The sequence below is a fragment of the Triticum urartu genome, chromosome 1A, assembly GCF_056163025.1.
Source record: "Triticum urartu cultivar PI428250 chromosome 1A, HENAU_Tu73, whole genome shotgun sequence".
Lineage (NCBI taxonomy): Eukaryota > Viridiplantae > Streptophyta > Magnoliopsida > Poales > Poaceae > Triticum > Triticum urartu.
Genome location: NC_141873.1, coordinates 585,552,517 through 585,579,676, shown reverse-complemented (window position 1 = coordinate 585,579,676; position 27,160 = coordinate 585,552,517). Strand labels below are relative to the sequence as shown.

Below are 27,160 nucleotides of genomic sequence, written 5' to 3'. Positions count from 1 at the left end.
TGCATGTATATTGTATAGTCCGGCCCACCTCCTAGTCATTGTATAGTTGAGGTTGTGGCCCACTTTGTACTCCATATATACGTGCGCTATGCACCGATCAATACATCGAGTTGCATTGCCAAAATACTCGTTTCCAACATTCCTCACCCAGGGTGACGAATAGCGCGACCCTACACTCAAGCAGCGGCCATTGCAGTTGCGGCTAGCCGTATGCAAGCAGCGCGCCCGCACACAACAATCCCATGTGCGTGTCTGCGTGAACAAGCACAGGAAGCTCTCCATGAGCTGATGAGCGAGCTTCACCCAGCGTGCGCACGAGAGCCCGGACGCCCGAGAGCTTGAGCCCGGACGCGAGTTCGCAGACCTGGTCGGCGGTCAGCGGCGCACCGCTGCAGAGGAACACCGGTTGCCCGGCGCAGATCGACGCGAACAAGGAGCGGCGGTTTGCCTACTATGCCATTCGCGACGCGCTGAGGAGGTTTCTGGAGGCCAAACCCGCGCGCCAGCCCGGGTGGGGTGCTCGCCGTCCTGTTCCCGGCCATCTTCGCTCCGCACGACGAACACGACCTGCTAGCCAGTGTCCGGAACGCGCAATTGGCTGAGTTCCTGGGCGGCACCAACAAGTTCTTGTACGTGGCCGGCCCCTTGCTGCCGTTTGTGGGGAGCTTGCTGCTGTTCGCCGGAGCTGCTGTTCGTGGAGAATAAAGGACCAGATTGGAGAATTCTTGTGTAAAAAGAAACGGTCTAAAATGATACTCTAGCTCAAAAAAAAAACAGACAAAAAAACATCTATGCGGCATGTCTAGTCAGCACAAAATACCCCTAAAATTCGCTTTGGTGAATTTGATGCTAAAATGTGGAATGAATCTATAAATTAAAGGTAAAAATGTGATCGATTCTGAATTTGGGGGTAATGTCAGTCACACGGTCAATTTTGGGGGTAAAAATGGAATTAACTCTATCAGGAAAGAAAATCATTTTTCCCGAAAGTGAGTTACTTGCCCATAATTGAGAAGACGAAAGTGCCCTTGTGTTTGCTAGCATACTTTCTTGCAAATCGAAAAAAATCTTTTACTTATTTCTGCATTCCTGTTCATCTATATTAATATAAAAAGACCTAAAGGTGCAGATCCAATTAATCTCGGCCAGTAAATCATGTTAGTCCAATGACCTAGACTGTTTTAATGTTGAGCGCACAACACGTTTAGCGTGTAGTTAATTTCATGCCAAAAATAGTGTTAATCACATAATAACACACGAATAATATCCTACTTAATATCCGCATACACTTAATATACTTCCAAATTAACGTGCATTGCACGTACATATTGACTAATCAAAGTAAATTGCGTAAAGAAGTACTCCATTTTGTTCAAAAAAGATAAAATAATGAAGACGATAGATGTTTGGATAGGTCGTGCCTTTTTTTATGATAGTAGACTACTGAACCTCAAAGATTAGGACATAAATGACAAATTGGTAAGGCCGGCGTTAGACGCCGGCCGGCCAGCCCAATATTTCGGCCAGTCGCCTGTGGGCTGATAGATGCGACTCACTCGAACCATTCGATCTGCCCTTCCGCAACTGTTCTTGACCCCCTACTCCTGAACCGTCTCCTTCCTTCAATTGGTCAATGTACGATGCGCGCATCTGTACCTCATGCGCTCCGACACCTCGTCATCTGAAAGATCTTCTCAGCACTCACCGCGGGAAGAAACTCGAGGTTGCCTCCGTGAGTGATACGTCTCCAACGTGTATATAATTTTTAATTGTTGCATGCTATTATATTATCAATCTTGGATGTTTTATATGCATTTTTATACTATTTTATACTGTTTTTGGAAACTAACCTATTAACCCAGTGCCCTGATCTTTTCTGTTTGTTTTTGATTTTTAATAAAATCAGTAACAAACAGAGTCCAAATGCTACGAAGCTTTTTGACCATTTTTTCATGACATAAAAGACCAGAGGATGTACGAGGACACGGCAAGGCAACCCGGCCTTATTTGCTTGCATGACAAACCTCACCATCGTAATGAACATTGATATTTTGCTACCGGATCAAATAAAGGAATAATATTTGGATCTGGGGAAAATATTCCACTTCAATTAAAATGCTTAGTAATGCATTATACCATATTATCATCATATTTTGCTATGACATGCATTTGTGTTGCATTTGTATGTCATGTTGTTTATCTGTATCCACATTTGCTTTATTTCCAGTAGACCCCGAGACCGTCGTAGAACCTAAGGCCCTCTTTGATTCGCACTATTTTCAAATCATAGGAATAGGAAAAGTATAGGGTTGGAGTGGCATGCACACATGAATCCTACAGGATTAGCATGGAGTGTTTGATGGCACAGGAAAAGCAAAAGAATTGTAAAAAGAGGTTGGAGTGGATGTTAGATTTCCTATGAAATGTGGTACAAAAGATTCCATAGGAAAAATTCCTATGGGATCCAATCCTATGAATCAAAGGACCAACATAGGAAAAATTCTTAAGGATTTCAATCCTCTAGAAATCCTATAGAATTCCTTTGAATCAAAGGAGCCCTAAGTGTGACTATACTATTGAAGATCCCGTCTCCTCTGCAGAGCTTCCAGGCATGCAAACCCCCTTGATCATTCCGGATATCGCCTATTCTTTCTCTCTACATTCTTGCATCAGTTATTGGTATAGTTGTTTTATCGGTAGATCCTATTATGATACATACACTACTAGGGAAAAGCCTATACACAAAATCTTACCAGTAGCGCTGTACAAAATCAAACGCTACTGCTACTTAGTAGCAGCGCGCGTAAATAAACCGCGTTACTGCTATGACTTTTGCAGTAGCGCGTACTAGCGAAAAGCACTGCTGCTATGTTTGAACTGGGCGCGCATGGCTAGCCCAACCTAGCAGTAGCGCGTATACTGGCCCAGCGCTACTGCTACTCTCCTTAGTTGTAGCGCGCTTACGTATAAGGCGCTGCTCCTACCGGAAATAAAATAAAGTGAAAAACAAGTGGAAAAGTAAATGAAAATGGAAGAAATAGAAAAAGGAGAAAGGAAAAAAATAAAATGTAAAGAAAAATAAAAGAAAAAAGGGAAAAAAGGAGAAAGGAATAGCAGATAGCGCGTTTTCGGAAACGCGCTACCGTTACATTTCACTTAAACAGTGGTTCCCCCCCCCCCCGCACCCCCCGGCCACCACTTCTTCCCCAAATCCCTCGCCCTCGCCGCCGTCTCCCCAATTCGCCGTCGCCCCACTTCACCGTCGTCTCCTGCCGGCGTGGACGCCCACAACCTCACCGTCTCCCCCCGACGCCGCCGTCATCCTCATCGCCGCCGCCCGAGACCGCCCTCGACGTCACCGTCGGCGCCCTCCACCTCATCACCGCCCGAGCCCGCCCAGGACCGCCGTTGCCCGTGCCCGAGCCCGCCCTCTCCGCCCCTGCCTCCATCACCGAGCACCTCCCCGCCACCGTCTCTCCCTCTCTGTAAGTCCCCCACCCCTCCCCCCACTCATCTCTCTCTGCATTCCAGAGAAAAAAATAGTAGAGCAAAAGTTTGTTTATAGCAAAAAATTTAGTTTAGAGCAAAGGATGCTAAGTAGTAGATGTTAGAGCAAAAATTAGTTTAGAGCAAAAAATTTGGTTTACAACAAAAGTTAGTTAGGGCAGTAGGGTTTAATTAGGGTAGATGCTGCTTGTATAGTATATAGTGATACTAGTAGATGTTAATTAGGTTAGGGCAATAGTGGTACTAGTAGATGTTAATTAGATGTTTTTCAGTTAGGGCACTAGAGTCTTGCTAGGTTAATTAGGTTAGTAGTGCTGCTAGTAGTATTGGTACAGTAGGTTAATTAGGTGATGTTAAATGAATAACCTAAATGAATGAAATTAGTAGTTAACTGAATTTTTTTTCCTTTCATCATTATAGAGCACTAAAGTTAACTGAATTTTGTTCTATTAGTAGTTAAATGAATTTTCTTTTACACTGTTTGCACATGTGGTTGCTCGTGTATATTTGGACACTGTTTGCAGGGAATGATGCTTAGTGGCCTATGTTTTGCCGGAATGTTGATTCATTTCTTTTCCGGTAAATTTCAGGTTCTCGATTTGTCCACTTTTTAGCAAAGCTCATGCCGAAATTTTCCGTGAATTTCGGCATGACTTGTGCTACAAACTAGGACATATCGAGTGCCCGTGATTTGCCGCACCAGGAAGGAGTCAACATTCCTGCAAAACAATAGGCTTTTTTTATGTCATTATTCATTTTAGTAGGTCTAGAATTAATTGACTAGATTTAATCGTAGGAAACATGGCTAGCAACGATGAAGGACAGGGTTCTGGTGATTGCGACGACGCCTATCGGGCGACAGACGAATTTTTTAGCCTTACCGATGATCAACCGATGTTATTGCTGGGCCCACCGGTGGCATCGGGGACTGAGACCGACACGCAGACCGATGCTGAGACTGAGACCGGCGCTCAGACTCAGACCGGCATCGAGACCGGTGCTGAGACTGAGACTGGCGCTGCCTCGGGGAGCGGAGCCGGTGTAGAACCGAAAGCAAAGAGGCAACGGGTTCCTAACAAACTCAGGACTACTAGAGTGGTGGTCACGGAGGTGGACGACGGCAATTTTGAGCCAACGACGCCCGAGGAAGCGCGTCGATGCTACGGCAACCAAATAGGCTGCATCGTACGGACAACCGCCACCATCAACGATGAGAAACTACAGAAGATAGAAAATATGAGGAGCTCCCTCCTAAAGAAGTTTCACCAGATATTCTTGTTCCCGGGCCGGAATGAGAAGGATTATAAAGATCCAGATGAGGACCCGACAATGAAGAAGATAAACAAACACGCCATGACCAAGTTTAGCGACGCGTTGGCCGCCTGGAAAAATCGAGTGAAAGCAAGGATCATCGACAAGAAGGAACCCTACTCCGAGATTGTAAAGGATAATCCGACAATCACGGAAGAGCAGTTTCAAATATTCAAGGAGGCTTGCGAGGCCGAAGATGCCAAAAAAAAGTCTAAGTACATGAAGGGGCTTCAAGAGAGGAACATTGGGAGCCACCACCTCGGAAGCCGTGGTTACGGCGGAAAGAGGTCCAAATGGGCCAAGGAGGATGCGGAAGCCGCGAGTCTGGGCATCTCAGACCCCTTGGCGGAGTTCACCGTCCCGCTGGAGCATGACGTCCTCAGGGCCCGGCACCGTACGTTGGGACCCAGTGAAAAAGGTTTATGAGACAACACTGGTCATTACGGAGTTCATGAGACTGCTGGTAATTTTAGTTTTTGATCAATTCGACTGCACACGTTAGTCATATTTGTAAACGATCGTTGTGCCTTTTGCAGAGAGAGCAGCACAGGATTGCGGCCGAAAGAGACTCGCCGTCTGAGGCATTGGCGAGGCCCAAGTGGGACACTCCATTCAACCGGGCGTTGAACATATTGAAACAACAACCGGTGGATACTCGACCGTCGTATGGACGCGTGCACGGTGTCGGAGACGGCGCCACGTGGAAGAAGTACTACCGTGAGACCACGGAGGAGAGAAAGGAAAGACGGAGGTTAAATGAAGAAAACATCGACAAGAGGGTTGAGATTGCGGTTGAGAAGAAATCAACTGAGACAGTCGCAACAGTGGTAGCTGCCGCAAAACAGGTGGCTTTAGATATTTCTACTACCTTGGTTCCGACCGTTTTCAATTGGACCAGGCAAAATCCAAAAAAAGATGCAGCGGACTTTCCCCTTGCTGACTTCTTGGCGGGGAGCAGCTCAACTAGCGTTGCACTAGCACCTACAGCTGCACCTGCTCCCGCACCGGCTCCCGCACCGGACGTGCTAGGCGGTGCTTCGTCTTTGGCTGAGCTCGACGCCCTCACGGTATCTGTCACACCGGCCCCCTTCAATATAAATGTATAATCTCCCGTTTTCGTTGCCTTTCAGATGTCTCACGTCGCAGACTTTTCTTTGCAGGCCGACAAAACCCCGTGCACCATATTGTACACCATCGGCGACCAGAAGGTGGACGTGGGGAAGGCGACGATAATGGAGCCAAAGGAACCATTGTTCCACAGCCGGCCGATCCCCCTGAACGTCTTCAAGGTTTCCGTGGCCAGTGTCAAACCGGGTCACGAGAGTTTGCCTCCTCCAGTACTACCGGGGGATGACGACGAGACACCGCCGCGTCTTGGTGATTGTTGCAATGCTTGGTGGGTCCTGTTGTGGCCAAAGAGTCTGCTTCGTCTGGAGGCGGCCCGGAGCACACCCACGAGCACGCAGCCTCAGCAAGGTATGAACATCAACACCCCACCTACCCAATTATCGTCGGGTGTCGGGGTGGGTGATAGCGGACGGGGTAAGGAGGAGGCTCCATTAGTCGCTGATGACGTCGCCATGGATGAGGATGAGGACGACGATGGCGCTGCTGAATAGTATGTCTATACTGGCGCCTCCTCAGGGTTTGAGCGTCATGAGTCGGTGCCTGAATTGCCGTCTCAACATATTATCGACGACCTTCCGGTAGTAAAGAAGTTTAGGAAGAGAGCGAGGAAAGGAAAAAAAGTTGTTTCTATGATCCAGCCGCCTCAGCAGCCTCGGCTTCAGGACCGTATAGATATCCTCGGTGCGGATAAATGGCATATCCCCGGTCAACCAATCCTACCTGCAACAGCGCTACGGGCCAGATTCGGCGATCTAAAGAGACTTCATGACGATGTGCTGCGGGTAGAGAAATACCTCATCGCCTCGAAAGATCCAGGATACCCACTCTACGTGGTTAACGTTCCGCGGCAAATGTCGTACGTCGACAGCTTCCTCGCGGATAAGTTCTTCCTCCGATTCGATTGCATATTTGACATGTTTCACGTGAAGAAGCTGGAGTTTACGTTTGTCTGCCTTTATGCCTTGCACATGAACTACATCATCGAGGTTGAGCAGATATCTCATATCTGTGTCGCTGACCCGTACTACATGCACGAGGGCTTCTTGGGAGTCTGCGCAAATCACCGTGAATACGTGAGGGATTATATCGTCAGTTTCATGCTCACCAATAAGGACAAGGGAGCGATTCTCGTGCCTTATCATCCCGTGTAAGTCATCCGCGCTGCTATCCTTCCTTCGATTTCAATCATTCATTTGCACGGTGGAGGCTAATTAATTTGAGGACTTATTTTGTGCAGCGGCGGGCGCGCCGTCCTCATCATCCTCTACCCCCGATTCTCCCACGCTCTTTACTTGGACTCGTCGAAGAACATTCACAAAAAGGATTACACCCACATCAAGGATGTTCTCGACAGTGCTATGTTTTACTACCAAGCAAGGGGTGGAGAGGTCAGGGACAAGAAGAGAAGGGGCGGCAGGGTCGCCTTCGGCCATAAGACCGACTTCTGCTGCATCCAGCAACCAAACGATTCTCTTAATGATGGATTCTATGTCCTACACCACATGCTGGAGTACAGACGGGATCACCAGAACCTTCGCATGTCACCTTGATCCGGCGAGGCCCATATTCTGCAATGGGCAAAGGACATAGGAGATATCGAGGATCATCGACTTCGAGCTGAGTTCTATAACATCCAGCGCGAACTTGCCCAGATTATCATGAAGGAGGTCGTCGGAAAAACAGGGATGTTCTACGGAGAAGGACAAATGTCGCGGGAAGACGTCCGAACATGGATAGCCTCTCAGCGTCTCGACCTGAAGCCTTTCACTAGGCTCGGGGACTATCTCCCTGACTTGGATGGATGGAACGACATGTTGGAGTGATTGTCGATATATGACAATGTGTCCGTTTAGTCCATACTTTCTGTATGACAAAACTTTGAGTTATGCACGGTGAAACTTTATTTGTGATGTAATTAAACCGTCCTCCTCCTCGACTAGCGAAAATCACTCTAGTTAGGGCATTTAGGGGTACGATGAACTTTGTTATTTATGCTTATGATATGTTGTTTTTATTTTTTCCAAGTCTGTCTCTTTCTGTTGCTCAACCATATATGTTGCATATCATCGACTCATGTGATGATGCAGGTGCATAGATCATAGATGGCGAAGAAGTGCTATGCCAGGAGTATATATACGACAAGTGGCCGGAGTGTCAGGCCCTTCCGGTTTCCGAGCGACAGGCAGTAGTTAGTTTCGAGGTTCACGCTAATGCGAAAGAGGGATACGAACTCATGTTCTCAAAGTGATAGCTCTTCTCGCGTATATCATTGTTTAGATGGATGACGATGTATTTGCATATCATTCGAGACTTGTATCGCTATTTTCGAGATAATGACGAGAGACCACTTTGTGTTGGATGATGATTATGATGATGACATGATTTGATGAGACTAATTGTATGTATATGCTATGTGTATGATATGCTAAAGATTATTGTATAAAGGCTATTCAAATACAAAACAAATACAAAACAAACATGCAGGAAAAAAATAATAAATAAACTAGTAGTAGCGAGGGGGGAAATTTAGCAGTAGCGCCGCATTGTCAGTAGCGCGTCCCAGCAAACAGCGCTGCAGATAATATCAGTAGCGCCCTTTCCCAAAGAGCGCTACAGCTATTCATGTATAGCAGTAGCATGGGACAACCGGCGCTACTGCTATACGTTAGCTGTAGCGCCTTATTAGTAGCGCCGGTGCCCGCGCTACTGAGAGGCCCAAAACCCTCGCTGCTGGTAGGCTTTTCCCTAGTAGTGATATCTTATTTTTATTGCCTTTCGTTGATGCTTTACCTTTTATCCTAGCATGCCTAGTTACTGATGATTGTGTTTCATCAGTTGGTCTTACACCCTTGTCATTTGCCATGCTATATTACCGAGTCATGATCCCTCTGAGCGCCGATCACGGATATACTTTGTACTACTATAATATATATGCTACACTACGGTCGACTCAGACATCAATGGCTTACTACATGGAGTGAGACAAACTGTAATGAGACACCATCGCACCGATGATGACTGCTACTGTATCATGTTATGTTTATGTTTTGAATTGTGGCAGGGTTGGTGGTGCCATCCAGGATGAGATGGGCCAAGGACCCGACAGCCCTAAGTGATTCACCGTGGGGGAACAATAGGGAAGGTAGATACCCTTCGGATGAGGTCAGCCAGGGCCCTGGTAGTTGTCCGCAAGTAAATGAAATAACATGACTAAAAAGTTCTGGGTATTTGAACCGAGACTGCCACTAACATATACACACTAACTGCACACGGGATAATGGTTTATGGCGCCCTCAGCGTCATCTGTTCCTTACCAAAAGCTTTTTAGATGTCGCAGTTCACAGAGATGGGCTAGTCGGGGGCATGCGAATACTACTGGTCAGAAGTGGGCTTGGACCCCCAATCCGCATTGCAATGCTTGTGGAGCGCTTACGGTGAGCGGCCGAAAAACCCTTCGTGTTTAGGATATAGCCTGGCGGGTGACCTCTCTGGAGAGCTGGCGTAGGACTTCACCGTGTCGATCATCTAAGGCCTGGCAGAGCCCACAGAAAAGTGTGTCTGGCCATAGGGTAATTGAGCGTGTCGGGTAATGTGTTGCACCGTTGCAGGGAAGATATATCTATTCAAATAGTGCGTCCACGGTAACGGACGACTTGGAGATGTATCTCATGCAGGGAAGACATCTTAAATCGGATACTTCATAAAACACACCAAGATAATAGTTAGAATGCCAGCGTACTGCTTTCTCGTAGGGAGCCGAGGAAGGATCTTAGGGTATTGCATTGATTGTTGTTTATTGTACCCGTGTGCGCTCTTTCTCTTCTATTGCTGCAAGATGTTGGTAGTTAGATGTTATGTTGAGCTTCTCTCTATCGTGGCGTTTCTACAGTACAGTCCATAAATATTACCTCATTCCTTTGATGTTAGCTAGAGAAAGGAGCATAGGTCTGATGTAAGTCTTGCTAGTACTTTGGATGAGTACTCACCGTTGCTTTGATATTTTCTTCCTTCAACCCGGTTGCTGCATTCAGATGGTAGCACCAGGGATGTAGGTATCTCCGACGATAGCTACTATTTGGAGTTCAACATCGACAAGTAGTTCGGAGGGTCCCACACAGGATGCGTGCAACTTTGGCAGGGTCGTCGTTTTGTTTCAGCGTTCCTAATGCACTCTCATGTATACTTGTCTGTAGTCACACATAATTTGCTTTCTGCTCTAATGTATTCTAAGGTCTTGCGACCCCTATTAGTAATACAATGTTCTATGTTTATTTTGTTTCGTAGAGTTGTGTTGTGGTACTACCGTGGAGTCACCATTTGTGATCGTGCATACTGCGTGTAAGACTAGTGCACGATTACAGTCGGGGGCGCTATATAAATTTTGTGTCCCTGTTACCATCGTCCGAAGACGCCTAATTTAGGATCCCCTAGCAGTAGATATGCCGGATTTAGCTCCGACACATGACATGGATAATGATATCATGTGGCGTGGAGGCAGCTTATAGTGCTCACTGGCATGGATTCTTATTATAAAGGTGGGGAAATGGTAGACTAAAGAAAAAATAAGCTTTGTATGACACTAGATGCAATTACTGGTCATTGTGACGATGAAACCCACCATGAACAACGTCCCTTTGGAAAGATTACCGCAGCAGTGTGGTGCTCCGAACAATTGAGATCAAAATATACACTTACAAGTTGTATATGGAACACATATTTTTTTTGATAAAATGGGTTAAGCATGTCTATATATTCGTCTATGAAAAATGCTCAACCGAACTGTAAATTTAAAGAATACACGTACATAATGGAAAATCATAATCAGCCAAGATGGTCATATAATAACTACAAATAAAAAATGGGAGGGGCTAAAAATCAGTCGACTGATTTTTTTACCAAGTCTCAGTCGATCCCCTACCCCCCGCATTAGATCACTATAGGGGCTTCAAAATCTGTGCATGCTGTTTTGTTTCTTGTGAAATAGGCCCGTGCAGGGATACAGCCGGCCTGTTTAGTGCTTTTTTTGTTTGTGAAAGGTGCAGGTATGCGTGGTGGGCTTGGCATCTTCCACGTTCCCCATTCCAGTGTGTGTCTCTTTCACCTGGCTACATTCGAAACCAAGCAATCCAACCTTTTTTTACTCGTCTCCATTTTTTGTTAGTTTCTTTTGCCGGGTTATTTGGTATTTTTATGTGGCATTTTCCTTGATTCATTTGTTTGTCCCTTTTTATTTTATAGTTTTGTTTTCCTTCATCTTTTCTTGTAATATTATTTTCTTGTTTATTTATTTTATTTTCAGTTTTTCTGTTGCATATTATTATAATTTTATGAAAAATAATATATCTCATTCACGTCCTTCTCCGTCTGACAAAAACACATTGCAATTTCTTTGATTTGGTCACGTAACACTTAGTTCCGTCGTGCGAGTAGTGCAGATAGGCATCATAAGCCGTATTCTCTCTTTTTTAACACAGGTGGGATAAGGTTGTAGGCTTCTTATGTTGCATCCCGGTTATTTTTGCAGTGCAGCCTTTTTGTCCTCTTTATCTTGTTTTTATGGGAGATTTTGAGTCATCGGGTGTTTGTTGCCCTTATTTTTATTTTATTTTCTTTCTTTTTTATTTTCATTCTGTTTATTTTTTTCCTCTTTATTTTTTCAATTTTTTTTGTTTATTTTCTTTTTTAGATAATTCTCTTTTTTTCTTGGGCTATTTCTTATTTGTCATTTTCTCGATCGACAGAGAATTAGTTAGATCTCATTCGTTTTGGTAGCTATGGATTCTGGACATCAAGTTTTGTGTGTGGTTGACATGTGTGTTGTGTCGATGGCCTAGTACGTTGTTGCCTGATTTTTTTCACTCTCTAGTCAACTAGAAATCATATTATTTACATAGACCGTAAGGTTGTGGTGTTTTATTAGGGGAATGGGGCACACTTCTTTTCCTTCTACTTCTATTCCATTATCTTTGTCTAACATACTTGTGTCACCTCATCTTATTAAGAATCTCATTTCCGTTCGTTGTTTCACTCGTGAAAATCCTGTTATCGTTGAATTTGACGAGTTTGGTTTTTGTGTCAAAGACGCTCGAACCAGGATGGTACTTGTCGGTGTCAAAACCGGCGGATCTCGGGTAGGGAGTCCCGAACTGTGCGTCTAGGCCGGATAGTAACAGGAGGCAGGGGACACGATGTTTTACCCAGGTTCGGGCCCTCTTGATGGAGGTAAAACCCTACGTCCTGCTTGATTAATATTGATAATATGGGTAGTACAAGAGCAGATCTACCACGAGATCAGAGAGGCTAAACCCTAGAAGCTAGCCTATGGTATGATTGTATGTTGTGATTGTTGTTCTACGGACTAAAACCATTCGTTTTATATAGACACTGGAGGGGGTTAGGGTTACACAAGGTTGGTTACAAAGGAGGAGATATCCATATACATATTGCCTAGCTTGCCTACCACGCCAAGTAGAGTCCCATCCGGACACGAGACGAAGTCTTCAATCTTGTATCTTCATAGTCCAACAGTCCGGCCAAAGGATATAGTCCGGCTGTCCGGAGACCCCCTAATCTAGGACTCCCTCAGTAGCCCCCGAACCAGGCTTCAATGACGATGAGTCCGGCGCGCAGTATGTCTTCGGCATTGCAAGGCGGGTTCCTCTCCGAATTCTGTGTACCTGTCAAAATAATGTCCAGTTTCTTGTGAATGTTGCACTCCCTGGCTTCCACGCCCAATAATGGCCACTTTCCACGTGTCGAGCGAATGCGAAGAGCCAGGGTGTTTTCACATTTACCCTCCTAGCTGTGTGAATGAGCCGCCTATTTAAAAAGACGAGGATTCAGATCCAAATCACACCATCCTCCCTTGGCGAGCCTTCATCGGAGCACACCCGACAGAGATCCATTCCATCATGGCCAGTCGACGCAGCTCCTCCTCTCGCACCCCTAGCTCGAAGCCTGGAGATTGGGAGAGATGTTCCGTCCCGCACAGCAAATTAGTGATGCTTCAGTCCAAGGGATTTCTTCCCCCAGCGTACCTGGTCCCGGTTCGAGCCGGGCTTGCCACCTATAATGGCGGAGAGCCTTCCCTATTCCTCCAAGGGAGAGAGGGTGTGCCTTGTCCCTTATTTGGTAAGAGGGCTTGGATTCCCAATTCATCCGTTTCTTCGAGGGCTCCTGGAGTTCTACGGCCTCCAGTTGCACAACCTTACGCCTGCCTCCGTGCTGCATATCACGGGATTCGTAGCCCTTTGCGAGTTGTTTTTGGGCTGTGAAGCTCATTTCGCTATGTGGAAGAAGCTGTTCTGCCTTGTGCCCCGCTCTTAGAAGGGGTCAATATATCAAGTGGGCGGAGCTGAAGTGTGGCGTATTGCCGGGACCGGATACCTGTCCGGGACCCCAAAGAAGACGTCCGAAGACTGGCCTTCAGAATGGTTTTATATAGAAGACGCCCCCCTCCCGGATCCTATTCGGATCGGTCTTCCTGAGTTTGACAATGCCCCTTTGAAGAAGCGCCGGAGCTGGCGTCCACGGAGCTCCCTGGAGGAAGATGACAGGGACATTCTTTACCTGATGAGCCGGATAAGTTTTTTAGCTCGATCCGGATTGACCATGATCGAGGTCATGGCCACATGTATCATGCGGGGGGTGCAGCCACTTCAGTATAGAGGCCACCCCATGTGGGATTTCAACAGGGAGGATGACGCCACCCGCCACGGCCGCAAAGGGCCGGGATCGGCTGCTGATCTAATAAAGATCTTATCCACTTTGTACAAGGGAGAAGAGGAGGAATTCCTTCATGTCAACCCGCAGGGCGGATTTTCTATGTACAACCCTCCGAGCTGGGTAAGCGGAGACTTTTTATCGCCCATCCATTTCGTATTCCCGTAGTTAAGTATTCATTCTAGCGATTTCATCGCAGTAGCTACGCCAGGCTGTAAAGGAGATAAACAGCACTCCTCCACAACCTGAGGACCCTGGACGGTCCCATGATCCGGCCTCCCAAGAGGATCCGGACATATCTGTGGAGCTGATCGATGGGGTATTTTACCAATCGAGTAATGACAATGCTTTGGTGGCCATTACGGCTGATTACCCTGGGCTAGTTCCAGCCTCACAGGTGACTGAGACCGAAATCCCAGCACTTAAAAAGGGATCCGTCCTTGCGCTTTTTGATTGCCGTATAACAGCCGTGTTTTGCAGGGGAGGTCCTCAGGGCGGAAGGCCGAGCCTGTGGCAACTAGCCAACAAGGGGCCGCGAGGCCAGGCGGGCTGAAAAGACCCGTAGTCCGGATTGAGACACCGGCGTAGCGGTATGGCGCGCCGTCTTTATTGTAAGCCATTATTCAGAGGCATACTAACGCCCATGCATTCTTTCAGGAAAAAGAGCGCTCGCCGGACTATACCCGGAGAGGCTACCAATCGCGCCTACACCAGCCAGGCTCCAAGGCCGGATTCGGGGGCGGGAACGAACGCGAGGTGTGCGTCGGGCGCTCCTCCGACAGAGGATGCGGACAAACAGTCCGCCACCAATTCCGAGGTGGAAAGTGCCATGAACCACAGGCGTCGCCGGACTGTTCTTTGTGATGCTTGTTTCTCCCAAGAGGCATTGGATGCCTTCAATTCGGGAGACGCGCACCTCCGTGCCGCTCAAAATGGTCTAGCCAGAGCCACGGAGCAGTATGTAAAAGACATACGGGTGACAAAATTTGATGATTATATATATCAGTAGCCCGTGAGACTTGAAATAGTTAGGATAACTGATTTAAGGATCATTTGTTATGCAGGTTCTTACAGAAAAGAATACTCAACTGTCCCAGGAGCTGGAAGAGTGCAAAGCCCAACTTCAGGCCGCACTGGCGGCAGCAGGAGAGCCCAAAGAGACCCCTTCTGGTAACATATCTTTTGAATGATAAGTATCATATAGAATGCGGCGTATATGCAGATCTGACAATAAAATTGCAGATGACGCTGGAGTAAATCCGGATAAGCAACAGCTCATACGCCAGCTAAAGGCCGGTGAGAACGTGCTTACCAGGGTGAGGCAGGAGAAAAATGATCTCCAAGATGCCAACACCAAGCTGGGCGTGGAATTACAAGATCTTCGCGCCCAACTGTCGAACTCTGTTAAGGAAAATCGGTGACTTCAACGCAGCATTTTTAGTAAGTGCTTGAACAAACTTTGAAAGAGAGTTCGGCGAGGAAGCTGGCTGACAGAGTTATGTCTGTAGGTATGCTAACAGGTCGTCCTGCCGAGGAAATGCCCGGTTCAACGGGTGACCTTCTTCCCGAGCTCTCACAGCTGCACGAACGAGTTCGGTAGGTGATGCAAGGCGTCGCCTAGGCCTTGTGGCCATCCGTCTCCATACCCGAAGGCCTAGGAGAGCTTGCAGAAAAGCTAAAGGGAGCGCGGCGGTGCTTCCGATTATGGAAGATATCGGCCTGCCGTCAGGGCGTCAGGGAAGCCTGGGCGATAGTGAAGACACGTTACACAAAGGCTGACCCGAACCACATGGCCGAAGTCGGACCTGTGGGGCCCGATGGGAAGGACATCCCTGTGAGCTAGTGTACGGCCAAGTAGAATTGGCCGCAAAGTATTCCCAACAGGATTGTAGACTAGACAGCCTGTTGAATGGTGTTGAAGAGGAATTCAACCAGTCAAATTGACTATGTAATTTTAAAGTGACATGTATAATGCCTTCTAGCCGGATTGTAGATCGTTTGTTGTGGCGGACCTTTTCGCTTCAACCTCGGGACCCGACAGTCCGGAGTGTATCCGAATACCCTCTCGGTTATGTAAAAACCGGGGCATGCGTGGAGACCAGACGTAGGGGTCATTAGTGATTTATCAGACAAGTGCTCAACTAGTTATGTTATATTAAATGGGTAGTAAGAAACATCTTCCAGGGAGAATAGTTCTGTTAAGGGTTCCTTTCCCTGGGTAAGCATGCCCTAAAGTGCATGTCCGGACTGCGATAAGAAGTGCAGAAAAATCATCTAGGGGCAGATATGGATAATAAAAGGCATCTTTTGTTCACCGATCGAATATTCCCTTAAGAACGCTAGCTTTCGGCTTCACTTAGTCTGAGGTACACGTCCGGCTGACCCGGCGGTAACAATCGCAGAGGTGCTCCCCTTATGCCCTAGCCGAATTAACGGGAACGTAGGGCATAAATACAAGAGCCAGGCAACCCAGCTTGGCCAAAACTTAAGTCATATCGATGCATATAATGGTGAAAAAAGGTACATGCGGAAGTATAACACATGTGTTGGGCGTGAGGCCCAGGTAAATAACTTAAGCTTCTATGAAATAAGCCCCCAGGTATGAAGAGTGCGGCTAGCACATCTGTAATGTACGAGTGAGGCACAAGGTGACCTTGAAGGCCTAAAGAAATAAAAGAAAGAAAGGGAAACATGACAAATGATGCATATGCAGAAAATGGACAAAGGGAGGGGACTAACATAGAGTCCGGTTCTAGGCGTAGAATCTTCGAAGCCTGGCTGCGTTCCATGGGTTCGGCTCGAGTCGACTAGTCGATGCATTCCGCAGTCGGTACGCTCCATCGGTCAGAACTTGGTCGATAATGAAGGGACCTTGCCATTTGGGCTCGAGTTTGTTCTTTTTCTTATCCGGCAGTCGTAGAACTAGTTCGCCAACGTTATAAGTTTTGGCCCATACTTATCTGCTTTGGTATCTGCGAGCCTGTTGCTGGTAAAATGCGGAACGGGCTTTGGCTACGTCACGCTCTTCCTCCAGGGTGTCCAGACTGTCCTGACGATCGAGCTCGGCTTCTCTTTCTTCGTACATGCGCACTCGAGGTGAGTCATGAATTATGTCACAGGGCAGGACTGCCTCTGCACCGTACACCATAAAAACGGTGTATATCCGGTACTACAATTCGGCGTGGTCCGCAGCCCCCAAAGTACGGAGTCGAGCTCCTCTACCCAGTGCGTGTCAGACTCCGTTAAGGGCTCATTCGGTTTGGAGGAAATCAAAACGTAGGAATTAGGAGTAGTATAGGAATATGATAGGATGGCACTTGCCATCCTAAGGAATTGACTTGCCTCGTTCCTACGCGTAAAATGAGCTTTGAGTGGATGTGTAGTTTCCTCCAAAAACACGGGAAATGAGTAGTATTCCTACGAAATTCCTGCACGCATTTCCTATAAACCGAATGCATACATAGGAAATTTTCCTCTGGAATCCTTATTCCTATGTTTTTCCTACGAAAATCCTCCAAACCGAATGAGGCCTAAGGAGTGCACTAATATGGGTTTAATGCCGCTCATTATAAGACCATTTGCTCGTTCGACTTGACCATTGGTTTGTGGGTGATAGACTGAAGCATAATCGAGCTTGATGCCCATTTTGCTGCACCAGAGTTTTACCTCGTCGGCCATGAAGTTCGTGCCGTTATCAGTGATGATGCTGTGGGGAACGTTGTAATGGTGTACCACCCCGGATATGAAATCTATCACCGGTCTGGATTCGGCTGTTTTAACCGGTTTAGCCTCTATCCATTTGGTGAATTTATCCACCATGACCAATAAGTATTTTTTCTTGTGGGTTCCCCCTTTAAGGGGTCCAACCATGTCAAGCCCCCATACCGCGAAGGGCCATGTAATGGGGATTGTTCGGAGGGTGGTGGGTGGCATGTGGCTTTGATTTGCAAAGAGCTGGCAACCGGCGCAACGTTGGACCAAGTCCTGTGCATCTTCCCGGGCCATTGGCCAATAGAATCATGTACGGAAGGCCTTACTTACAAGAGCCCGGGCTGCGGCGTGATGACCGCCGAGTCCGGCGTGAATTTCTGCCAAAAGGTTTTGCCCTTCCTCTTCGGAGATGGACCTTTGAAGGACTCCGGTAGCGCTTGTTTTGTACAATTCTCCCCCATGGACCCTGTAGGCCTTGGATCACCGCACTATGCAGCGTGCCTCATTTTGGTCCTCCGGAAGTTCCTGTCTAGTTAGGTAGGCCAGGAATGGTTCTGTCCACGGGGTAATAATGGCCATTATTTCGTGGGTTGATTGTGTTATTTCGGTGGCGGAGCGTCCGATTGTGTCAGAGAGTTGGGTATCGCGTATTTTGGCCGGGTCTGGACTGTTGTTACCGGTGTCCCCTTCCCATGCTACGGATGGCTTGAAGAGCCGTTCCAGAAATATGTTGGGAGAGACCGCGTCGCGTTTTGCGTCGATGCGGGCGAGGATATCCACCGCCTGATTGTTTTCCCGAGCCACATGGTGAAATTCGAGCCCCTCGAACCAAGCTGACATTTTTAGGACGGCATTGCGATAAGCTGCCATTTTCGGATCCTTGCCATCGAAGTCTCCATTTATTTGGGATATCGCGAGGTTCGAATCCCCGCGCACCTCTAGGCGTTGAATGCCCATGGATACTACCATCCGGAGACCATGTAGAAGGGCCTCATATTCGGCTGCGTTGTTGGAGTCCGTATATATTATCTGTAGTACGTATTGAACGGTATCTCCTGTTGGGGACGTCAAAACGACGCCAGCCCCCAAACCAGCCAACATTTTGGAGCCGTCGAAGTGCATGATCCAGTTTGAATATGTGCCGTACTCTTTAGGGAGTTCGGCTTCTGTCCACTCAGCGACGAAGTCAGACAAAACTTGCGACTTCATAGCTCGCCGTGGCTTGTAAGTTATGTCGAACGGGAGGAGCTGAATGGCCCATTTGCAATCCGGCCCGTCGCGTCGCGGTTGTTTATAATATCGTTAAGTGGTACTTCTAAGGCTACCGTTATCGAACACTCTTGAAAGTAGTGTCGCAGCTTCCGGGATGCCATAAATACCGTCTACGCTGTCTTTTGTAATGCGGGTCCCGTGATTTGCATGGAGTAAGGACAGTGGACACATAGTAAACCGGCCTTTGAAGGGGGAATTTGTGTCCGTCCACTTCTCGCTCGACGACGAGCACTGCGCTTACTACTTGATGAGTTGCCGCAATGTATAATAGCATTGGTTCACCAATGTTTGGCGCGGCCAGGACTGGGTTTGTTGCCAATATGGCTTTTATTTCGTTGAGTCCGGCCGAGGCGGCATCCGTCCACTCAAAGTGTTCGGTGCGCCGGAGGAGGCGATAAAGGGGTAATGCCTTTTCTCCCAAGCGGGACATAAAGCGGCTTAGAGCCGCCACACATCCAGTCAATTTTTGTATTTGTTTGAGGTCTGTTGGGGTAGCCAACTATGACATCGCTCGGATTTTGGCCGGATTAGCTTCAATACCTCTACTGGAGACAATGAATCCCAGGAGCTTTCCGGCTGGTACGCCGAAAACGCATTTTTCCGGATTGAGCTTAATGTCATATGTTCGGAGGTTGTCAAATGTGAGCCTCAAGTCGTCTACCAGAGTTTCGACATGCTTGGTTTTAATGACCACGTCATCTACATATGCCTCCACTGTTTTGCCGATCTGGTTTGCCAGACATGTCTGAATCATGCGCTGATATGTTGCGCCGGCGTTTTTGAGCCCGAAGGGCATTGTGTTGAAGCAGAATGGGCCATATGGTGTGATGAATGCCGTTGCGGCTTGGTCTGGCTCCGCCATCTTAATTTGATGGTAGCCGGACTATGCGTCAAGGAAACACAATGAATCGTGTCCTGCAATAGCATCGATGATTTGATCGATGCGGGGGAGGGGGAAGGGATCCTTTGGGCAGGCCTTGTTAAGGTCCTTAAAAGCAACGCACAAGCGCCAGGATTTGTCCTTGTTTGGTACCATCACCAGGTTTGCTAGCCAGTCCGGATGTTTTATGTCTCTGATGAATCCGGCTTCCAATAGTTTGGCTAGTTCCTCTCCCATGGCTTGTCTCTTAGGATCGGAGAAACGTTGAAGAGCCTGCTTGACTGGCTTAAATCCTTTTAGGATATTTAGGCTGTGCTCAGCCAGCCTCCGTGGGATTCCCGGCATGTCTGAAGGGTGCCAGGCAAAAATGTCCCAGTTCTCGCGTAGGAACTCTCGCAGTGCGGAGTCGACATCGGGGTTTAATTGCGCCCTGATGGAAGCTGTTTTTGTAGGGTCCCTTGGATGGACTTGGAATTTTACTATTTCGTCCGCCGGTTTAAAGGAGGTGGACTTGGATCTTTTATCGAGTATCACATCGTCCCTGTTGACCGTGGAGCGCAGCGCAGTTAGTTCCTCGGCCGCTAGGGCTTCGGATAGTGCCTCGAGGGCCAGTGCGGCTGTCTTATTTTCCGCGCGGAGTGCTATGTCCGGATCACTAGCAAGAGTGATGATTCCGTTGGGCCCGGCCATTTTGAGCTTCATGTACCCGTAATGGGGTATGGCTTGGAAGATTGTAAATGCCTCCCGCCCTAGTAGAGCGTGGTATCCGCTGCTGAACGGGGCCACATGGAATGTAATTTCTTCGGACATGTAATTATCCGGCGTGCCGAATACCACATCTAGTGTGATTTTCCCAGCACAGCGTGCTTCCCGACTGGGGATGGTTCCTCTAAATGTTGTGCTACTTTGCTCAATGCGGCTCCAGTCTATTTCTATCTTCTGAAGAGTTTCCTCATAGATGAGGTTTCATCCACTGCCGCCGTCCATGAGTACCTTGGTGAGTCGAAAGCCGTCCACGATTGGACTGAGGACCAGTGCGGCTGGTGCTCGGGCTGTTCGGAATTTAGGTTCGTCACTGGCATTGAAGGTAATAGCCATGTCACTCCAAGGATTTATTTCTACTATGTGGCAGATTTCGGCCATGCTGCGGAGTGTCCGCTTGCGTCTATTATTTGACGCGAAGGTCTCAAAGACCGTTAACACCGTATTGTTGTCCACGGGATGGTGCTCTGTGGTTTTTGGGAGGAGTAGATCCTCACCACTTTTGGCCACCTGCCGGAGTATCCAACATGCTCTAAGGCTGTGCGTTGGTATTGCATCCACTATACTATGAATTTTGCAGGGTCCATTGAGCCATCCCTCCAGTACGGTTCCTTACCCCATAGAGGGCTTTTGCTTTTTGGTAGTTAACCCAGGTGTATTGTGATAATGCACCCTTTTATTTCGGACTGGGTTTGTATTCAGGGCCGGATTATCCCAAAATTTTATTTCGGTTTTCCAGGCGCTTTCCATCGCAAAGTACTTTCGTACTATGGACACCAAGTCGGCAAAGCGTGTAATTCCATGGAGACTTATGGCGTTGAGGATTCCCTTGTCCGTGCAATTAGTGCAGAAGAATGAAATTGCGTCTTCCTCGCGACAGTCCTTTATCCTGTTCATGACCAGGAGGAATCTGGCCTAGTAATGGTGTACTGTTTCTTCAGGCTCTTGCCTAATTTGGGATATATCGCGTATATTTGGGTGGGTGGGTGGAATTGAATCCGAATCCTTACCCAATCTGAGACTCAGGGGCCAAGGAGTTTCCGAACTCGAAAGTTTGGATTCTTGGATGTTTTCCGATAAATCTAGCCCGCTGCCTGATTCTAGGTTCAGGCCTTGAGCGACGTCCTCCCCTCCGAGGGTATCCGGCTTGGAGGGATCGGGAATCTGGACATAGCTAGTCCTTAAGATAGATGAAGGGTTGCCCCACTGTTCCTCCACCACTACAACGTGATGGGTGGCCTGGGGAGAGTTGATCTCTCTTAGATCGGGTTTAGGCCCAATCTGATCGTAGTCTGTAGCGACTCCCAGGGCAGCGATGCGATCCAAGAGCTCGTTCAAGGAAGAGAGCTCCATTGGATCTAACTGCTCGGCGAGTTCTGAGTTGACGTGAAGATTGCTTTCGATGACCCGAGAAGTCATCGTCGGCGCAGCGGCCGAACAGGCGGTCATAAGAAAACCACCTAGCCGGAAATTTTGGCCGATAGCCAAAGCTCCCTCAGCAATAGTGTCGTCTTTAAAGATGGGATGAGACATCCTTCCTAGTGGCGACGGCACAGCGGAACTCTTAATGAAAGCACCAATGTCGGTGTCAAAACCGGCAGATCTCGGGTAGGGGGTCCCGAACTATGCGTCTAGGCCGGATGGTAACAGGAGGCAGGGGACACGATGTTTTACCCAGGTTCGGGCCCTCTTGATGGAGGTAAAACCCTACGTCCTGCTTGATTAATATTGATAATATGGGTAGTACAAGAGCAGATCTACCACGAGATCAGAGAGGCTAAACCATAGAAGCTAGCCTGTAGTATGATTGTATGTTGTGATTGTTGTTCTACGGACTAAAACCCTTCGGTTTATATAGACACCGGAGGGGGTTAGGGTTACACAAGGTCGGTTACAAAGGAGGATGTCGGTGTCAAAACCAGTGGATCTCGGGTAGGGGGTCCCGAACTGTGCGTCTAGGCCGGATGGTAACAGCAGGCAAGGGACACGAAGTTTTACCCAGGTTCAGGTCCTCTCGATGGAGGTAAAACCCTACGTCCTGCTTATTAATATTGATGATATGGGTCGTACAAGAGTAGATCTACCACGAGATCAGAGAGGCTAAACCCTAGAAGCTAGCCTATGGTATGATTGCTGATGTGTATGTTGTCCTACGGACTAAAACCCTCCGGTTTATATAGACACGGGAGAGGGTTAGGGTTACATAGAGTCGGTTACAATGGTAGGATATCTGAACATCCGTATCGCCAAGCTTGCCTTCCACGCTAAGGAAAGTCCCTTCCGGACACGGGACGGAGTCTTCAATCTTGTATCTTCATAGTCCAGGAGTCCGGCTGAAGGTATAGTTCGGCTATCCGAACACCCCCTAATCCAGGACTCCCTCAGTAGCCCCTGAACCAGGCTTCAATGACGACGAGTCCGGCGCGCAGATTGTCTTCGGCATTGCAAGGCGGGTTCCTCCTCCAAGTACTTCATAGAAGATTTTGAACACAAAGATAGTGTTCGGCTCTGCAAACTAAGTTTCCACATATTGCCATAGAGAGAATAATATTTACACAAATCTAATCTGCTGACGTACTACGTAGTGTGACATCACAGCACGGCCAAGCTTTTATTCGAACCGTTTTACTGTCCCATCTTAGCGCGTTATGCGAGGCGGTTTCCTTGGCACGTCTTGTTAAAGCAGAGATCGTGTCCCCTTATTCCGGGATTCTCATCAATACGGGCGTGGGTAACCCAACCGCGCCATTGATTACGGCGCTTGGAGATAAGCGAGTTTTACCAGGCTGGTGGGGACACGTAGTTGCGTCCACCCATATAAGGGGATAAGGATCCACCTTTTCACCCACGCCTTCTTCCTCCTTTGCCTATCCATTCTTGCACACTCGAGCTCCAGCGCCCAAGTCCGCACTACCACCTCGACCTTCTCCAGTCATGTCCGGAGCGGGAGGCAAGTGGATGGTCTCCTCCATCACGGAGGGACACATCAAAAAGCTGAGGAAGGCCGGATATCTGGCTAGCGACATCGCGCACCGGCTTCCCGAAAAGGGGCAGCACATCCCCACTCCTAGGCCCCATGATAGGGTGGTATTCCTCCCCCATTTCCTCTGCGGACTGGGCTTCCCTCTGCATCCATTTATCCGGGGGCTCATGTTCTACTACGGCCTGGATTTCCACGATCTGGCCCCGAACTTCGTCCTCAACATCTCGGCGTTCATCGTCGTGTGCGAGGCGTTCCTCCGCATCCGCCCCCATTTCGGCCTATGGCTTAAGACTTTCAACGTCAAGCCAAAGGTGGTGCGCGGCAGCCAGGCGGAGTGCGGCGGTGCCATGGTTGGCAGGATGGCCAACGTCCTGTGGCTCGAGGGCTCCTTTGTGGAGACCCTGAAGGGGTGGTAATCATGGTGGTTTTACGTCACTGAGCCGCGCGACACCGAATGGGTCGCACCCCCTGAGTTTCGATCCGGTCCCCCTACGCGGCTCACCTCCTGGAAAGAGACGGGCCTGTCGTGGGGCAACCAAAAGGAGGTGACCCGACTGCAGACATGCATCCAATCCCTGGTGAGCAAGCAGCTCAGGCTTGTCAACGTAGTCCAGGTTATGCTCATCCGCCTGAGCCTCCCGTGTCAACAACGGGCCTTCAATCTGTGGGAGTTCAATCCGGCACAGCACCGAACTCTGAGCAGGCTCTTCGACACGATGTACGAAGATGCCTGGAAGGTGCTTTTCAAAGGCGCAGAGGCTCCCTCATCCGCTACTGAGGATCGCGGATTCAGCGCGCAGCGTCATGCTAGCGCGGTATGTTTTTTGTACCTTTTACAGGGCACTAGTTTTTCATAGTTTAACTCTGTGCGGGATCTAAACTCCCTTACCTTTGACAGGATTGGCAAGCGAAGTCCGGACGGATCGACTATCCGGCGCCTTTGCCCGAAGGCCCAGCGGACGCTCAATTGGCGAAGCTGCTGGCTCCGGCACCCTATGTGGTGCCGGAGAAGAAGGCCGCAAAAAAGGCTGCGGGGACTCGAAAGAGTGCCCGGCGCCTGGAGGTGTCGGATTCACCATCCGACGAATCCAAGACGCACTCCTCCCAAGAAGACGAGGAGGAGGAAGAAGAGACCCCTCCCCCTCCAGCGGGGGAAGGGAAGAAAAGGAAGGCCGCCCCAACTGGGGAGGCCGAAGGGTCCAAGAAGGGGAAAACCCTTTCTCCGGGTTACTCCACCGACGCCGACGACGGCGGAGAGGAGTGGGCGCCCAGGGCCAAGCCCCTGGCGAAATCGTAAGTATCTGGATACCAAAGTAATTCGTAGTCACTACTAGGGAAAAGCCTAGCAGCAGCGCGGGTTTTAGGCCTATCAGCAGCGCGGGCACCCGCGCTACCAATAAGGCGCTACAGCTAACTAGATAGCAGTAGCGCGGATGCCACCCACGCTACTAATACGTCTGTTAGTAGTAGCGCAGATGGCAGCGCGCTACTACTATCTCAACCAGCGCTACTACTATCCTAGGTAGTAGTAGCGTGCACTTCTCCTCCCACGCTACTAGTAGCTAATTAGGAATTAAAAAAATAAAATTTAGATGCATTATTCCTGGATAGAAAATAGACATGCCCAGTGCAAAATAAACTCATGTCAAGGAACAACATCTCAACTGAAAGAAATCACAACATCCCATTTAACATCAGACTCGTGTCAAGGAACAACATCTCAACTGAAAGAAATCACGACGTCCCATTTAACATCAGACGAACACAACCATCATCTAAAGGTGGGTACCTTCCCTAGCATTCCACCACCAACCTAAACAGACCACTTCTCTAGATGTATCTACTAAGGCTTGGAGTTCAGACACCGGTGGACCTCCCCCCGGATGGTGGCGTCGTGGACCTCCACCTTGGCGACCTCCGACATCGTGATCACCTGGATGATCATCTGTGTGCAGTAGTCACTGGGCTTCCCGGTGAAGTCCGCCTCCAAGTGGTTGAAGAGCACGACACCCACCGGGCCACGAAAATCCTCCTCGATCACCCCTGCACCCATGTCAGGAAAGTGAAAACTTGTTGGTTCACGTGCTGTGTCCAAATCTAGTATTGTATTTTATTTCGTTTTTGCGCATGCACATGAATCAATAGTAACAGCCGAAGGCTGGTCCTTACTTGTTGCTCGACACGTGAAGAAGGCCGGGTACCCTCCTTATTGCATGAACGAATCCAAGGAAGACACTGTTGGTGGCTCCGAACACGGCTTCCGCTTATCTGTAGACAAGGAATAGTTTCAGCTAACAAGGAAAATGAGAACAAAGAGCAATCAGTAATTCTGAGACAAGAAATAACTTCTTTTGTAACCCGTGCATTGTATTCTATCCCAAGCTAAACTACCTAGTATCTGTCGTAGTCATGGTGAACTCACTTTCATTTTCAGAAAATCATGTATCTGTCATGTTCCTCCGCAGGTTTACGCCGGGCTCATTTGGCTCCGGCAACGTGGCATTCTCATCGGCCAGCCTCATGACAACCAAAGACATCACCGGCCTGTTCTACAACATGGGCCTTTTTTTGTAAAGAACCTCTACCAGAACCAGACTCGGATGGTGTTTTTTTCCTTTTAGTATGAACTGGTGGTGGTGGTGGTGTTGAGAATGCAACATGTGAGGGGACACCGACAAAATGGAGATTCTCCTGTTGCTGTTGTCTAGGAGGGGGGACATGAGATGGATAGTGCATTGGCTGGAATGTTGGCGTTCGTGGACTGCTTGATAAACTAAGAAAACCATCAGGTGGATGGGTATACATTCGCCTGAAACAAATAATGTCAGGGAACTAATGCTCTCGCAACTCACGGTCAGAGGAGACGATGGTTTTGCGTCGCGTTCAACTGTGCGACTTTTCTCGTTTATTTTTCCTCTATTTATTGAGTACAGAAGGGAAACGGAGTGGCCGGTAGTTTCCTACCTCTACGCCACGACCCTGACAACTCGTGCCATCCCACGAGTTCGCGTCGTGCTAAACCACCCAAGCTAAACGCATGGGCTAATGTGACGTGGTCACATCATGCTACAGGCCCATGCAACCTACATGCAAGGCATGCACAAGTCGCGGGCTCTCGCCAAACAAACTGGGCTGAAAAACTAACTAGCTAACGTTTATTCTTAGCGACTAGATTAGCTAACAGATCACCCCCCTAATCTTGTCGCCTCAGACATGCCGATCTTCCCCCTCAGCTCCAGGAACCGAATCCGTCCGAGTGCCTTCGTGAGAATGTCGGCGAGCTGGTTGGCGGTGTTGACGTAGTCGATGCTGATGCGCCCATCCTCCATGCACTCACGGATGAAGTGATAGCGCAAGTCAATGTGCTTGCTACGATCGTGGAAGACGGGATTCTTTGACAAGGAGATGGCCGACTTGTTGTCAACCAGTAGCTTCGGCTGTTTGATCTTCACGTTGAGCATCTCTCCAACCAGCCGAGCTAGCCAAATGCCCTGGCAGGCAGCAGTAGTGGCGGCCATGTACTCGGCCTCGCATGAGGAGATCGCCACCACACGCTGCTTCTGGGACTGCCAGCTTACGGGGTTGCCGCCGAGGAAAAAGAGCACTCCCGTCGTGCTTCTCCTGTTGTCGGTGTTGCCGGCGTGATCCGCGTCGCTGTACCCCAACAGCTCTGGCGTGCCCTTCCCGCGGACGTAGGCACACCCATAGTCGATCGTGCCGGCGATGTACTTCAGCAGCCTCTTCACCGCTGCGTAGTGATCAGATGCCGGCGCCTCCATGAAGCGGCTCAGATATCCGACGGCGAAGGAGATATCCGGCCTCGTGTGAACGAGGTAACGCAACCCTCCGATGATGCTGCGGTATAGGGTGCTGTCCACCGGCTT

General features: G+C 48.7%; 1 long non-coding RNA gene across 1 annotated transcript; it reads right to left on the bottom strand.

Moving 5' to 3' along the window:
* Positions 1 to 24,921: 24,921 nt before the first annotated feature.
* On the bottom strand, positions 24,922 to 25,667 carry LOC147993126 (uncharacterized). The gene is made up of 2 exons (XR_015615453.1): positions 25,446 to 25,667; positions 24,922 to 25,319 (listed from the first exon to the last, which is right to left on the bottom strand). It is a non-coding gene; the product is annotated as an uncharacterized LOC147993126 (long non-coding RNA).
* Positions 25,668 to 27,160: the final 1,493 nt, after the last annotated feature.